Here is an 18,370-nt window from a genome sequence, read left to right as displayed (position 1 = left end):
GGGGTAGTCTTGTGGGATGGACCCTTTAATTGAGCTCATTCCATTGCTAGAATTGATTTGAATTATACCCCGTTGATGTTAGAGAATTGGAGAATCAGGTGTTTTAGAAAAAGAAAAGAAAAAGAAAACAAAACAAAAAAAGAACAACAACAACAACAAAAATAAGCAAACTCTTATCTTTGTCTTATAACATAACCTAATCAAAAAAGTGAATATTCTGTCATATTGACAGGTCCCACCCACAACTCAAAGGAAGTGAACTTTGCAAGGGAATGTGCAATAGGAAGTGGGGGCCGTCTTAGAATTCTTCCCAGTACAGCACAGGTGATATAGGCCTAGTCATATAGCATAGTTTTAAACGATGCTTGGCACATATAAATGGGCTGGCAAAGATTTGTTTTTTGATGGTGATTTTTCTTCATTTGGCTTACTGTTTATATGAGCAAAACAACTTTATTTGAAAATAGTTAAGGGGCTCCTGGGTGGCTCAGTGGGTTAAAAAACCTCTGTCTTCAGCTCGAGTCATGATCTCAGGGACCTGGGATCGAGCCCCACATTGGGTTCTCTGCTCGGCGGGGAGCCTGCTTCCTCCTCTTTCTCTCTGCCTACCTCTCTGCCTACTTGTGATCTCTGTCTGTCAAATAAATAAATAAAATCTTTTAAAAAAAAGAAAGAAAATAGTTAAAATATGTGAAGCCATTTTAATGATACATGATCTAGGTAGACATTATCCACCTTGAGGCTGATGCAGTCCTTGCTCTATGTTAGATTTTATTTTATTTTCTTTAAAGATTTTATTTATTTATTTGACAGAGAAAGATCACAAGTAGGCAGAGAGGCAGGCAGAGAGAGAAAGGGGGAAACAGGCTCCCTGCTGAGCAGAGAGCCCAATGCGGGGTTCGATCCCAGGACCCTGAGATCATGACCTGAGCTGAAGGCAGAGGCTTAACCCACTGAGCCACCCAGGCACCTCTATGTTATATTTTTAGATGCCCATGCTAAAAGTAACCAAGAATCATCTGGTTATTTTTTAATCATTTTGAAAGTTTATAGTAGGTACCTTGAAAAATGTGTTTCTATAAGCTATAACCTTGCAACCATAGGGAATGGGAGATATCCTGTACAAATTGCTGATGCCTGTTTTCCAACTATATAAATTCCCATTTTCTAGTTTTTGCTGTGCTTCAGAGACCTTTGAAATTCTATGCTGAAAAGAAGTGAAACTTCTTTTTCTCCTTTTTAAGGTGTGTCAAACAGCTCCCGAGACACCGTTTACCTGAAAATGGAACAGTGTTTACTTGCAGTCAAGTCTCAAGTTCAAAGTTAACAAATAAGTAAAAATACATGTAAAAACCCTCTGATATAGTTATCATTTAAGCATTCTCTAAAAATGTTTAACAGGTGTTGTATGGAAGAATGTTCACATATGTTGTATGGAAGAATGTTCACATATGTTCACAAACACACACATTTTTTCTGTGTGTTTGTATATAGAAACAAACATATATATATATATATTTTAAAACTTTGTAGGTAATCTAATCTTACTCCTCTTTAAAAAGGCACTGCAAGTTAAGGATTAATAGTTTGGGGTAGATGAGAATGCTGAGTGTTTCTGAGGATGTGAATCACCTTTAAACCTAGGGTATTGCTCTGAATATGTGGCCACTGACCCTGGGGCTGAACCATAACTCAAATTTTCCTGAACCTCAACCACTACTTTTAGTGACAAATGGAACAGATTCTACAAACTGCCTCACACAAATAATGCTTTGGATTGCTTGTTGTGCTAACTTGCAGAGTTGAGAGAACCATTTTTCTTCTAATCCTTAAGGACAAAAATGCATTAGTCTTTCCACTTCTAATCCAATCAGTGATATTTTTCCTCTTGTGAGTAAATGGTTTTGTGGAGTCTCTGTTGGTCATTATAACCACTGGCTTATGAAAGCTTCAATGCAATTCAGAACTTCTATATTCTTTAACCTTCAATATAGCACTTTGGCAGATTATAAATAAGTTAGTTCAGAATAAAGAATCTTAATCTTGTTATTACTTTATATACCTATTTAAAAATAAAGGTAATACATGAATAACACCATATAGAAAATAAAGATACCAAGGCATGTAAAGGTTTTATATATCATTTATTATATTAAAATATTATAATTCTATTAAAGAGTAACATACTACATTGTTTAAAAGGATAGGCTACAAGCAGAATAGTTCCTGGATTTATCCTCTTAATATAAAATTTGCTCATTTAATACCTCATTTAGGGGCATTTGGGTGGCTCAGCTTTTAACCGTCTGCCTTCAGCTCAGGTCATGATCCCGGGGTCCTGGGATCTAGCTCTGCATCTGGCTCCCCAGTCAGCAGGAAGCCTGCTTCTTCCTCTCCCACTCCCCTTTCTTGTGTTCCCTCTCCATCTATCTTTTTCTGTCAAATAAATTAAAAAAGAAAACTTATTTAATATCTTATGTATCAAACACTGTACTAAGTACTTTTGAAAATCGCACTAATTAGCATCCTATGAAATCGTTTTTACTGTTAATGCCCTTTTGCAAAGGAACATACTCAGTTAGGTAAGTCAGTCAGCAGCCTACAGGAGAGGTTGAAGAAGTTTCTTCCAAAAAGAAAGTCTAATGTCATCTCCTTGCAATATCACATCCACCAATTATCAATGACTAATACTATCTGATCTAGAACTGCCTCAGTCAGGTGAGTATGTACCACTCTAGCCTAACAAGCAGTGCTGGCAAACCTTTAATGAAACAGCTAATGAGATTTCTCAATCCCTTTGTCATTGTACATTAATACAGAAATAAAGAATTGACTTAATTTCAATCATCTTACCTTGCAGAACCTCCAGTGATACCTCACAGAATTCTGGTTTGATATATTTTATTTTAGAGCTAAGTAACTTACCTGAATTTTTACCAGAATATTGCATGTTTCTTCTAATTTTCATTTTATCTATAGGAGATAGCATTTAAAATTTTCCCAAAATTATTAATAAGGAATAATTTTAACATATTTTTATAATTTTAATTCAAATAATATAACTACTTTAGTATCCTATATATTTAAATAAAATTTTTGTCTCAAATATGATCACTGGGATCAGGATACTGTAATTTTATGATTTTGAGGAAAAAATAGAAAGTTCTTATAAATTCTTATTTTAAATGAATATTTATGAATTAAATCTTAGAATATTTGGAATTTGATTCAAAATATTGTGGAAAGTGATAGATGAAATAGTATAGATCAAGTAAAATTTCAAAATAAGTTGTTAATTGCCAAAAGAGGTAATGAGGTTCACATATATTTTATTTTTATATATGTATATATATAAAATAACTTTTTGTAGTACAAACAAATAAAAATACAAAACAGAAGCGACATTGAGAGTTCAACCATCCAGTTTGAAAACATTATCCCAACTAGTGTTCTAAGACTTAGAAACATTGAACATTAGAAGCATTATCAAATAATGAAATTGTACATTTCTACTTTGTCATTTTATTAGCAGTAAACTCTTTGTTAAAGAATGTGTTTTGTTTGTTTGTTTATTGATTTATTGATTTATTATGTATTTCTTTTAAGTAATCTCTACACCTAATGTGGGGCTCAAACTCATTACCTGGAGATCAAAGAGTCACATGCTCTTCCGACTGAGCCAGCAAGACACCCCATCCTTATTAGAGAATATTAAGCAAAGAATGTGAGCAAATATTTACGGCCCTTTAGCAATTTGCTAGTTGAAGTGTATTTTCCTATTAGATTACATATTCAAAATTAAAATATGCATTTCATTTCATTTTTTAACTCCTTTGGAAATAAGCTTTGTGAATATAACTGTTATGGGCTGAATTATGCTCCCTCCCAAATTCCTGTGTTGAAATTCCAATCTTCAGTAACTTGGAAATGTGACTATATTTGGAAAGAGAGTCTTAAAGAAGATAATTAGACTAAGGTAGGGTGGTAGGGTGAGCACTAATTCAGTATAGCTGATGTCTTTATAAAAAGAGGTGATTAGGACACAAACAGAAAGACCCTGGGCAAGTACATGTGCAGAGACAACCATATGAGGACATAGAGAAAAGGTTACCCTCTGCAAGCCAAGCACAGAGGCCTCAGGAGACACCAAACCTGCCACCACATTACCTAAGACTTTTGGATTCTGGAACAATGAGAAAATGAAGCCATGCAGTGTAGTGTTTTGTTATGGCAGCCCTAGAAAACTAATATAGTAACATCCCCTAATTTCTCTTCTCTTCCAAATCATCACTTTTTTTGTTTAATGTGTGTATCAGTATGCTATGACTTCAAAAACACCACTAATTGAATGACTTAACCCACAGAAATTTTTCACAGTTGTGGAAACTGGAAGTCCAAGGTGTCAGCAGGTACTATTTGTTCTGAAGCTTACCTCATTGGCTTACAGGTGGCTGCCTTCTCCCATGTCCTTCCACATGGTCTGTTCTCATGCAAATTCATCTCTTGTGTCTCTTCCTCTTCTTCTAAGGACACAACCATAGGGGATTAGGGTCTCACACATATGATCTCATTTAACATTTGTCACCCCTTTAAAAGCCTTACTTCCAAATGCAATGCTGAGGGGTGGGGAGGGAGCTAGAGGTTCAACATATAATTGTGAGGTGACACAATTAAGTACATAAAAATATGTGTACAGAATTGGTGGCTAACATGTTTATTTTATTTTATACATACATTTTCATATTTAGGAAATGGAAAATGATTAAAAAGAAATTTGCATAAAATATCTGATTATCTATTGTTCCAAAATCTATTTTTACTATATCATGAATAACTGTGGTACTTGGTAAATTGGTTCACTTTCTATTATTTATTGTTTCAAGAAGCAGTAGCAGTGTTTTTAACATATCTGCCTGTTATAAAATTCAAAATCATTAATTTTATGTCTCTACTTATATGATGGATGATTTTATGGCCCCTCTCTCTTTCAGCACTCCTGACCATTGTGCACATATATTTTTTAACTATGATTAAATCCTAGCACCATTTCTGTTAAAAGCTGCTTCCCATTTGAGTCTCATGAACTGTGAAATATAGTTTGGATACAAGGAACAAGATAAATAGTTTTCATCTGTATCCTATAGATAATGGTTTGTTCTTCTCTAGGAACTATTAAATCCAAAAAAATACCCTGACATAAATTCTTTGTTCTTTTAATAACAATAGACATTTAAGTGGATGGGTGAATTCTTTCAGACTCCATGTGATATGTGAAAACAAATCTTATCAAAAAGATAATGTTTCAGACAGTATTTAATATCTGTCCATTTAGGATTTAAAAGGACAGACTTTTAAAATGAAAACAATATTTGAAAATTTTTAGGAATGATTTCTGAATCTTAAATATTTGTTTTCTCATAATTATGTTCAATAATAAGTAGCAATAATTAATAATTATCACATATATCTGTTTGTTCTTTAATTTTTTGATTAAGAAAATAATTCTCACTTCTGTGGAAAAGTAAAGTGTTGAGCTACTCTTACTTCCACCCTATATGTGGCTAACAGCACAGAATTATGTGGAAATCAAAACGTTATAAGTAATTGTGTGTATTAAAGAAAAAAGACTAATGTCTATGCATAAATGATATTAGTTAACTCCACTAATATGAATCAATCTCATCAGATTATTGGTTTTAGGGGTGCCTGCGTGGCTCTGACAGTTAAATATCTGCTTTTGGCTCAGGTCAGGATCCCAGGATCCTGGGATGATGAGGCACGCATCAGGTTCCCTGCTCAGTGAGGAGCCTGCTTCTCTCTTTCTTTCTGCCTGCTTCTTCCCCTGCTTGTCCTCTCTCTTTCTGTCAAATAAATAAATAAAACCTTTAAAAAAAAACAGATTACTGGTTTTATTCACATATTTTTCCCTCTTTTATTTTACTACAGTATTAGTTGATTTTCAACAAGATTTCCAAAACAGTTCAATGGGAAAAAACTGTGTTTTGAGTGAATAATACCTGGAAAACTGGATATCACATGAAGAAGAATAAAGTTTCATCCCTATCTCAAACCATATATAAAATGTAATTCAAAAAGGATCATAGAATTAAATCTAAGGGGGGGCACCTAGATGACTCAGTTGTTAGGCAACTGCCTTCGGCTCAGGTCATGATCCCAGGGTCCTGGGATGGAGCCCTACGCTGGACTCCCCACTCAGCAGGAGGTCTGCTTCTCCTTCTCCCACTCCTCCTGCTTATATTTTCTCTCTCACTGTCTGTCAAATAAATAAATAAAATCTTAAAAAAAAAAGAATTAAATCTAAGAGTGAAAACACTGAATTTTTTAGAATAAATATAGCAGTAAAACTACCTGACATTGGACTAGGCAATTTTTACTTCAGTCAGATACCAAAAGCAAAAGTGGTAGAAGATAAGACACATAAATTTGACCTTTGTCTAAAAAACAAGTTTTATATATTACATATGTAAATATAGATGGACAATAAATATACAGATAATTTAAAAATTCAATTTCTCTTAAACATTTAAACCAATTATTTGATTTCTACATTCAACCATTTTGAAAAGTCAGTACACACAAAAAGGAATTAATATGCCCAACATTAAAAATTTCACCTATAAAGAAATGTGCTAACCACTTCTACCTTGAACAACAATGAATCTCCAGCAAATAATTAGTGGGTTTTTTTTTACATAGAACTACTACTTTAAATAATATAGTAGGTATTAAAATTTAAAAATTCATCAAAATATATTTTTTTAATTTTTATTAGTAGTTTTATTTTAGTGGTCCCAAGGCTCTAGAATGTCTTGTTTTAGGAAAAGACACTTTTTGACTTCAAAATATACTAAAAAGCTACAGTAATCAAAACAGTATGGCACTGGCATAACAACAAACTGCATAACAGCATAGCAGAATAGACTGGCATAACAGTAGGCATAACAATCAACCAAAGCAATGGAATCAAACAGCCCAGAAATAAACCACACTTATGTGATTATCTGATTTTTGGTGCCAAGAACACTTTGTGAAAGGATAATCTCCTCAATAAGTTGTATTGGGAAAACTAGAAATACACATTTTAAAAAAATAAAATGGGTGAAGGAAAGTGAAAGATACAGGTTTCCATTCCATAACATTCTAACCATTATGGAATGAATAAATAATCAGAATAAAAGGTACAACATAAGGAATATAGTCAATTGTATCTTAATGGCATGTATGGTGACAGATGGTAGCTACACTTGTGGTGAGCATAGCATTAGTTATCAAGCTATCAGATCTCTAAGTTGTATACTGGAAACTAATGTAAAATTATGTGGCAACTATATGTAAATAAAAAAGTTTAAAGAAGGAAACTGAACACTTACTTACTCTCTACATAAACATTAGAAGGGATTAAGGAATTAAATGTAAAGTCTGAAACCATAAAAATCCTGGGAAATAATATAGGAGAAAAGCTTCTTGACACTGATCTCATTAATAGTTTCTCAGATACGACATCAAAAACCTAGGCAAACAAAGCAAAAACAGACAAACTGGTACTACATCAAACTAAAAATCTTCTGCACATCAAAGGACACAGTAACGGTATAAAAGCAGCCTACAGAATTGAAGAAAATATTTGCAAACCATATGTATGTGAAGGGGTTAATTTCCAAAATATATAAGGAACTTCTGCAGCCTAAAAACAAAAATCAAATGAACCCATTAAAAATGGGCTAAGGAACTGAGTTGACATTCCTCCAACAAAAACATACAAATGACCAACAGCTATTTGAGAAGATGTTTAGCTTCATCAATTGTCAGGGAAATGCAGGTCAAAGTCCTAATGAGATACTACCTCCTGCTTGTTAGATTGCTGTTATGGAAACAAAGCAAAACAAAACAAAAGCAAAAACAAAAGATAGTGTTGATGAACCTGTGCTTTAGAACCCTTGTGGAGCACTGATGGGAATGTAAAGTGGTACCACAACTGTGAAAAATAGTATGACAGTTCCTAAAAATTTTAAAAAATATAAATGCCATATTATCCATGAATTCCACTTCTGAGTATATATCCCAAAGAATCGAAATCAGGATCTTGAAGAGATATCTACACTCCCATATTTAACATGGCATTATCCATAATAACCATGATATGGAAACAAATGGCCATCAACAGAAAATGGATGAAGAAAATGTTGAATATACATACAATGTAATATTACTCAGACATAGTACATATGGAAATCCTATCATTTGTGACCATGTGAATGGATTCGAGAGACATTATGCCAGGTGAAATAGGATAGTCACAGAAGGACAAACACTGAATGATTTCTTTTATATGAGACATCTCAAATAGTCATAGGTACAGAAGGAGTCAATAGAATTGTGGTTACCATGGGATGAAAGTACAAGGAGAGAGGAGAGTGTTGAGTAGGTATAAACTTGCAGTTATACAAATGAGTAAGAAATCTACTGTACAATGTAGTTGCCTATAGTAAACAATGAGATATTAAAATTTTACTGAGAGGGCAGATCTCAAGTTAAGTGTTCTTGCCAACAACAACAGCAACCAAGCAAACAAAACAAAACAAAACAGTAAGACACAAGAAACTTCTGGAAACAATGGAAGTTTGTTACCTTGATTATGGAGGTGGTAACATGAGTATATACATATGTCCAAATTAATCAAATTGTATGCATTAATTATGTGCAGTTTTTTGTGTTCTAATTATATTTCAGGAAAGCATGAAAAAAGAAACATCTTAGGATATCTCCTTTAACCATTTTTACTCTTCAGTGTCCTTCTTAATCACTGTGATAGCTGACTTTTAAATAATTTTTTCTGGGTTTTTTCCTGCCCCCCCCCCCCAAGTAATTTCATCAAGCAATGTCTTCAGTGGTTGAAGGAAAAGGAACAGACTGTGACCATGTAATATTCTGGGCCTTCTGGCTACACTGTCATTAGACTATCTGTGCTTTATCTATATGACACCTTGGACATATGCTAAATAATTGCATAAATAAAGGATTTATCAGCTTCAAAAATGTTTGGAAAAATGTGGTTGAGGATATAAAGTACTTTATAGTAATACGAAGAATTTAGATTTGAGTAAAACATAGGGAGGGATTGTTTTCAAAGATTAAATGTTTGAAGTTCTTGTAAAATGAGTTCAATTTGTGATGTATGGTTAAGGATAATTTTGTTTGTTTTTGTCCATATTTTGATCATTTTCAAGGTTAGCCCTCTCTCCACTTAGTAATATGGAGTCTTCATCTATAGAGATTTCTCTAGACCTGCAAGAAATTAAGACATTAGTGTTTGTTTTCCTGTTAGAAATTCTAATATCAGATCCAAGCACCTTTTTTGTGTCTCTGGGAATAAAACAAATGTAGAATTGCCTAAGAGTTATGTTTTCTAATTTGATAGAAATACAGGCTAAAGAGTTTATCAGAGTTCACACTGGAAAAATCACATTTGCTCTTTAAATTATCCCCTGCGGTTATCACAGAATACTCTAAACCTATCCATTCCCTCAATACCACTATGGTTATTATCCCCCATCAAATGGAATGTTGGATATGCACAGTTTCAGAACTAATACTTTACTGACTTAGCAGATAATCTATTTCTTCATTTCCTTTCTGTTATGGCATTAGAGGTAGGAAAGAGACAGTAAACTATCCTCCAGACTGAGAAGGCTCTTGAAGACCAAAAACCAAAGCAAGCCACTCTTTACGTTTTCCCCAGACTTTTATTCAGGATAACTTACTGATGAAGGAATTTGACAGACAAGCCACCTGATACTATGCAACCATTCTCTGCCCCGCAACTGGACCTTAACCCACAGCTTTTTTAGAGTGAGGGCAATCATCATGGTGAGGTCAAAGGTGAGTTACCTAAAGGACACCATCTTTTTCCAGAATATCTCTACTAGTTATCAGGAGATGTCTTCTGTGTATCATCTCTACTGGTTACATTAAGTGGAGCCCTTTGTCCACCAATCTATGGAAGATCAAAACAAGTCTTCCCACATTATGGCCAGGACATACATTAACCTCCAAGGGGCCTAGAACATGTACCCTTGGGGGAAGACATTCCATAGGCATGAACAAGATGGAGGGTCAAAGATAAAGTCAGTGTTGTCAGCATTCCTATGAATGGGGACTGGGGGGTGGAGGGGAGTTATATAGCATCATTTATATAGGAAATTCCTGGAAATGAATTAGACCTATTGGTTTCATAAAAGAAAAATTGAGTTCATCTGAAGCAAAATGTGCCTTTAAATGGAAATGATTCAAGGAAAAATTAACATGATTAATTCAAGGCAAAGAAATCCAAGAACAAATCTAATGTTTGATTAAATTACTGGCTGAATTATAATGAGAACCTTCTTAATAATAATTAACAAATAGAAGCCACAAAAACCATATCAGGTAATAGAAATGTCAGTGATGATATGGAAAGCTACAAGGATAGGTAACTTGTCTTTATTCATCCCAGTATCTGGCTCTTTTTACATATCTGCTTATACACATATAAAAAAACAACAAGAGCTATCAATAGCAATAAGAATGTGGAACCTTTATTTATTTATTTATTCATATGTATTTAAGCATTAAGTCACTGTAGACTCTTCATAGGACACAATCACAAATTAGAGTGATTCTCAAATCAAGTACCAGAAAAATGATATGACATTAAAATTTTCCAGAAATTGGAAGCTAATGCTAAACCTAATTATTTTTCCTACTTCAATTTTGAATTTATATTATGGCCACAGTTTCCACTTTTTCTAGATCAGGTATATACTGTGATATGTGTACTCTCAGTGACTTCAGAATAGACTTCCTCTAATTCATCAAATAGATATGTTTCCACTATTTTATTTGTTTGTATCCTATGTAATAAGATAAATTATACTATGAAGAATTTAAAAGACAGCCACTTACTTTTTATAATGAACACTTTTCTTTTTCTAGCTAGAGACAAAGTTTTAAACTTCTATTTTCAAAATTGCAAGACTTCAAAAAAATTATTGTACATAAATTCCAACTGAAATAAACAATAACCAAAAAAACACCAAAAAACAAAATTATACCTAACCTTTATTATATATATATATATATATATATATATATATATATATATATATATTCTCAAAAATATAAAAAGATGCATAAGAAAATAGGATTGATAAAGATGAAAACAAAGCAAGCTCAGTGTATTCAACTTGGCCACATCTAAATGTTGATATTCTACATGTGGATTTATTAATAGAGAAATAATCAAAACCTGCTTGTACTGTCAAGTACTTCTTGATTTGTTTTTTTCTTATAGTTATGAAGCAGAACATATTCTTGAATTTGATGATAGGGCTTCCTGAATAAAAACTGATTAAATGAAAACTAATTTTCCAATGGAAAATTTTCTAGTGGATATGGTGATAGAAATGTTTAGATAGATCTCATACTGAGGTAGGCACTACCCCTTTACTTGCAGTGGAATGGAGTGCATATTTGGGGTTGATTTCACCCATGAGTGATGGTCTGATAACAACCCAGAAGAGACCAACCTGCAGTTTAATTTATAAAAGCATGGGCATTTCAGAGACATACAAGCCTACTACTTTGTTTAAGCAGATATTTAGAAACTACTTCAGCAGCACTGTTTCTGGACAACATTTGTGAATTATTCAGCAAAAACCATTTTGTTTAAAATTTTCAAAGAAGTGGCATTGGTAAACTGGACCTCAGTGATTTCCTTTTGGGTCACTTCCTCATAATCCATTCATACTTCAAACATCTTTGACTTATGCCCCTTAGAATATAAAGAATTAGTCAAAAGCAAAATGATTATCAGAAAGAGTGGAGATTTAATTCCTGTAACATGGTGGACCAGATGTTCTGAAAAGTCTTCTGGCAATGAAACATTGAAGATTTGCTGTTAAATAGTAATTAACATCATTTTAAATGTCTATCTCTGTTGGAAATAAAAAAGAATACATAAATAAAAGGAGCGAAAGTATAGTAAATGTAATAAGCTAAAGTTTTTGTCTTTCCTTTTCTTAATTATTTTCATTGATGGAAACAAAAATTATAACAATGTCTAACATGGTTGTCAATGTATATAGAGGAGATATTAAAGGACATAATAAATAAGAAGAGTAAAGAGATAAAATGAAGTAAGCTCTCTACATTTTATTCAATTGCTAAGATGTCAACAGCATTAGAATATTTTTTATAGTAGCTAGAGCAACCACTAAAAAATCTGGACAAATAGGTAGACTAAAAATAAGAAAAACACGCTATTGGTAAATAAAAATAGAATTCTAAAAAAATTTCAAGACAAAAACAAGTAAACAAAGCAAAAAAAAAACAAAAACAAAAACAAAAAAACTCCGTACAGAACAATCAAAAGACAAACAAAATTTGCAGACTTAATCCCTTAACATACATCAATATTTATATTTGGTATAAATGGCCTAAATATATTAATCAAAGTCAGAGACTGGTAGAGTGTATAAAATATTGTGATCCAACTGTATGATATCCAGAAGAAACTTATGTAAATATAATGATAACAGAGTATGAAAGAGAAAGATTGCAAAAAGATAAAGTAAATATTAATCAACAGAAACCAGAAGTAAATATATTAATTAGGGGTAAATTAGCCTTTAGAGAAATGAAAATTACCAGGAACAGAAAGAATATTGCATAAAGGAGGGAAGAAGTTCACTCCAGAAGTGAACTAATTTAGAAGCACTAAATAACAGAACTGCAAATTATGTAAAGGAAAAACTGACAGAACTGATAGAACTGAGAGTTGAAATCATCAAATCCGCATTTGACATTGGAGACTTTTATATTTCTCTCTCAACAACTGATGAAATGATTAGACAAAAAATCATCAGGTATGTAAGACAACAATCACAACATCAGTCACCAGGAACTAATTGACATTCATGGAATCTCTATTGAACAGAAGAACAGACATTACATTCCTTCCAGGGCCCTGGTCCACGGAACATATGTCAATGTATACTATATCCAAGACCACAAAACAGACTTCAAGAATCAGAAATAGTGTTTTCTGATCACTATGAAATCAAACTAATGGTAACAAAAGGAAAAATAATATTTTCATATTCTTGGAAACTAAATATATTTCTAAATGTCCTTGTCCAAACAAGTAATCTTAGGGGAAATTAAAAAGAAAAAGAAATCGAATGATCATGAAAATATATCAAAACTGAGGGGTATAACTTAATCAGTGATAACAGGGAAACTTATAGCACTAATTCCTACATGAGAAAAGGAAAGAAACTCAAATAGGTAACCTAAGTTCCTACCTCAATTATATAGATATAAGAAAATAAGATTAAAGTAAATTCAAATTGAGTAAAAGGAAGGGAATACTAAGGAAATAACATCAATCAGTGTAAATTAGAACAGAAGCAGAGTAGATAAATAAAACAAAAAGCTAGTAGTAGGTACCTACTTTTTAAATAGCTCCAGCAATCCATGACCGTATGGTACTGACAGAGGGCTAGATCAAGGTAAATAGTTTTGGTATTGTAATATACTTATGTAAGATGAAATTATTGAAGGAAACTGAATGAGAGGCACAGGGAATTATGTACTATATTTATAATTTTTGTATTATTTGTAATATCATATAGATAAAGATATAAATATAAATTATATATATACATTATAAATATTACAATTATTTATAAGTATAAATGAGTTTTAAATTATTATATTATTTATATATTAAATAATGTTATATTTAATATAATTAGTATATTAATTATGATATTAGGGTTAAATTTAATATAATATTGAGTTAAAATTATAATAAATATTATATATTTATATATTAAACTATGTTGACATGAAAAATGCAAGTAAAACTAAATAGTATTTGATTTAGGATTCACACAATTGCATTAAAATGTAAGGAAAAGGGGGTGCCTGGGTGGCTCAGTGGGTTAAGCCGCTGCCTCCGGCTTAGGTCATGATCTCAGAGTCCTGGGATCGAGCCCCACATTGGGCTCTCTGCTCAGCAGGGAGCCTGCTTCCTCCTCTCTCTCTGCCTGCCTCTCTGCCTGCGTGTGATTTCTGTCTGTCAAATAAATAAATAAAATCTTTAAAAAAATAAATAAATAAATAAAATGTAAGGAAAAGCAAAATCACTTTTGTAAATTCTCTCCTAGTTCTAGTTCTCTCCTAAATCAAGAGAGAATATCTGAGAATGAAAACAGGAAGAACAATATGGCCTAAAGCTTATTTTGAACTGACTGTTCATTGCTATTTAATAATTTTATGGACTTCATATGCTATCTATACGTTATTGTATGCCTTCCAAAGTATAGCATGGCTAACCAAACATTGTTGACACAATGTATATAAATCTAATTTAGGTTATGAGTTTTATGACTCAGTAACGAGGACTACTTTTGGATGCAACTGTGAGGTATCAAGAATTTCCTTACCTGATGGTAGGAGGGCTGGTAGAAGGGTGGCTGAGTGCTGACATGGGTTTCCGTCTGTGTAATGCAACTGAGAAGCCCCATCTATATGTCAGGTTGAGCACTCTTGGCTGGGTGAACTGATAATATTCAATAAATGAGGTTCCTACGAGAAATGAGAGCCGCAACACAGAGCCAGATAAAGTCACTTCATTTTCGGCTTTACATCCTTCTTTGCACTACTTTTTGAACTAGTAAACCTAAACCGAAATGAAAGCACCATGAATCATGCCTTTGTCATCATATTTGCCAGTTCTTAAATTTGGACCCAATGCTGTGGTCTGACTTGGCCATATCCATAGGAATATTTAACAAAAGGCACAATCTCACTAAGAAAATGCTGAGCTATAACTTTATTTTGCATTTTTTATTGAGATGAAGCTGATGTAATATAAAATTAACTACTTTAAAATGAATAATTCAGTACCATTTAGCACATTAACAATGCTGTACAGCCACCAATTCTATCTAAATCCAAGACGTGTTTATCACACCAAAAGGAATCCCTATACCTACCTCCCATCCCTGCTCATTGCCTAAAAACCACCAAGCTGCATTTTGTCAGTATGAACTTACCTAATTCTAGATATTTCATAATCATGGGATGAGAGAATATGTGACCTTTTGTTTCTGGCTTCTTTTACTTAGCATAACGGGTTTCATGTGGTCATCCACATCCTGGCATGTGTTAATACTCAATTTTTTTTTTTTTTTATGACTGAGTAAAATTCAATTGTGTATATATACACCAAAATTCATCTATTTATGTATTGATGGATATTTGGGAGGATTCCACCTTTTGGCTATTGTAGACAGTGTTGATATGAACATACGTGTGCATGTATTTGAGTATCTGTTTTCAGTTTTAGGGAGTATATATCTAAGTAGAATTGCTTGGTCATTTGTTAATTCTATGATTAACTTTTTAAAGAACTATCAAACTGTTTTCCACAGTGTTTGCACGCTTCATTTTCCTACCAGGAATGCATAAGGGTTGTGATTTATCTAACTCCTCCTCAACTCTGGCTAGTTTCTGTTATCTTTGTGTTTTATTATGTGATTTTTAATATGAAGACATCCTCTTTGGTGAAATGGTAAATCATTCTTGTTCTAATTTGCACTTCAAAATGACTGGTGCTGTTGGTCATTTTTCATTGTAAGGTTTTTGGTCATTTGTATAACTTCCCTGGAGAAATCTCTATCCAAGTCCTTCGCCCATTTTTAAGAATTGGGCTATTCGTGTTGTTGAGTTTTAAACATTCTTCATATATGCTGGATACAGACCCTTATCAGATATAAAATTTGTAAATATTATCTGTCATTCTGTAGATTGTCTTTTTACTGTCTGATTATGTCTTCAGATGCACAAAGTCTTTTAAACTTGGTAAAGTCTAATTTATCTTTCTTTCCTTTTGTTGCTCATGCTTTCTGTGTCTGAACTGTAATTTTGAAAGAGCTCTTTTAATAAATTGTCTCTACCGACATAATAAGGATTTTAATATATTTTGATGTATAATTTCATAATAGCTCCTATAATTTCACAGTTAAAACTTTAGCTGCTTTAGCAAAATAAATATGTGGCTCATTTTTAAGCATAATGCATAGGAGACTTTATAGATACAAATATACTATTAAATCAATGCTCATACTCATTAAATATTATGGTTTCTGTACAGTACAATAGCATTCTGACAAAACAAGGTCTTTACATCATCATCCTGTAACTTTCAAAATTACTTGAACATCTTTTCAAAAAACATTGGTTCTTTAAAGGAGTGATTTGAGAGTTCAATCTAATTTTCAAATTAGAAGATCCAAATGTAGCAAAACAATTCAGGAGCAGATCAGAATTCTTATTTGAAGCCTTTGTCAGTTACTTGCTATTTGGCATCAGACTATATATTGTTCGCAATGAATATCATTTTTCTTAAATGAAAATTGGCATTTGAACATTAGAATATCTGACCTAATTATCTTACAGGGTTTTTTCAGAATAAAAAATAGAAGTGACAAAAGCTTTACAATCTGTACGTGCTAAGTAAACGGAGATTTGTATTGTCATTTGGGTGGGCCTGGATATTTATCGAAATAACACAAAGTAAAAATTAGGTGTCAAAACACAAAGAAAATTTTAATCCTGATAACTTTTAGTTATCTGTTCAAATCTGGGTAATTCAGAGGGAAGAAGTGCTGTGGTGTCTTAATTATGCTATAAACTGTACAGAGAATCTCAGCTTGCTCTCATGTCCATTGCTATTTATGGTACAGTACAAAGTGTGACATATCATTTCCCAGGTGGAGAAAAAACATAATAATATACCACTTTACTGTGGTTCCATAATACTTCATTCTTCTAGCTGAAAGCCTTCACGAAAATTTGAAGATGTTGAATTGGTACCTTCTTACTCTATTAACTTCAATTGATATTTGATCTCTCTAAAAACAAACAAACAAACAAAAAAAACAGAAAAACAACAACCTGAAAGCAAAACTTTTAAATCTTACTTTATTTTGGGGCGCCTGGGTGGCTCAGTGGGTTAAGCCTGTGCCTTCAGCTCAGGTCATGATCTCAGAGTCCTGGAATCAAGCCCCACATCCGGTTCTCTGCTCAGCAGGCAGCCTGCTCAGGACCCTCCCCCCATCCCCTATCTGCCTCTCTGCCTACTTGTGATCTCTATCAAATAAATAAATAAAATCTTCAAAAATAAATAAATCTTACTTTATTTTGAAATCTAACAGACTTACTGAAAGAAAAACCAACAGAAGTAAATGGACTCAGCAGATGAGCCATACTACTTAGTTATTGAACAACCACCAACAATCATCTTTTTTTTTTAAGATTTTATTTATTTATTTGATAGAGATCACAAGTAGGCAGAGAGACAGGTAGGGGGTGAGGGGTGGGGTCCTGAGCAGGCTGCCTGCTGAGCAGAGAGCCTGATGCAGGGCTCCATCCCAGGACCGTGGGATCATGACCAGAGCCAAAGGCAGAGGCTTTAACCCACTGAGCCCCTATCATCTTAAGGCAGATGTGAACAGAGACCTTATAGATCAGTATAATTGCTCGCATAGTATTAGGCCTTTTTTTTTTCTTTAAAAGAGCATTAACTAGATGACCCGTGAAATATTGTCCTTCTTGTTTCTTTATTTCACAGTGTAAGATTCCCTTCATTATAATTATCATTGCCAACATTTGTTTATGTATCTCCCTTAGTCATATCCCTGCTGCTATCCAAAATTAGAAGTTTTCTCTCTTATCCATATAAGATCCAGTTGTTCATTTAAATTTAACTTTTTTTTTAATAGAACAATGGAAAACAAGTTTTGGGAAAATAGGTAGTTTTCATTACTTTTGATTTAGCTTCAGAATTAAAGGATATGTTATAATCCAAGTGATTTCATAGGTTAAATAGGCATTATGAAAAGTATTACTGAAAGCTTACTAGGAACACATGTCTTTGATAATATAAAAAATGCAGTGGCTAAATTGTTCCAGAAGAGTACCCTGTGACCATTTCCAACCACCTTTTTGAGTGATCTATCCTGAGTCACACATAAAAGAACTGAAGGGTTTTTGTTTCCTGTTCCAGTCATTCTTCAGTTAATACAGTCTATACAGAGAAGAAATGCAGATCAAAGTTGCCTAGTTTAAAAAAAAAAAAAAAAGCTGCCTTCAAATTAACTTTGCAAATATCTTCATACAGTGACCTATAAAACTGTAGGGAAATAATGAGGGTTAGATGAGTGAGGGGTAAACAAGATAAAACTGATTATAATATCCATAATAGTGGACCAATAGTGCCATCTATCGCTTTAAATACAAGTCT

The sequence above is a fragment of the Mustela nivalis genome (genome assembly GCF_964662115.1).
Source record: "Mustela nivalis genome assembly, chromosome: 1".
Taxonomy (NCBI): Eukaryota; Metazoa; Chordata; class Mammalia; order Carnivora; family Mustelidae; genus Mustela; species Mustela nivalis.
This window is presented reverse-complemented; position numbering follows the sequence as displayed.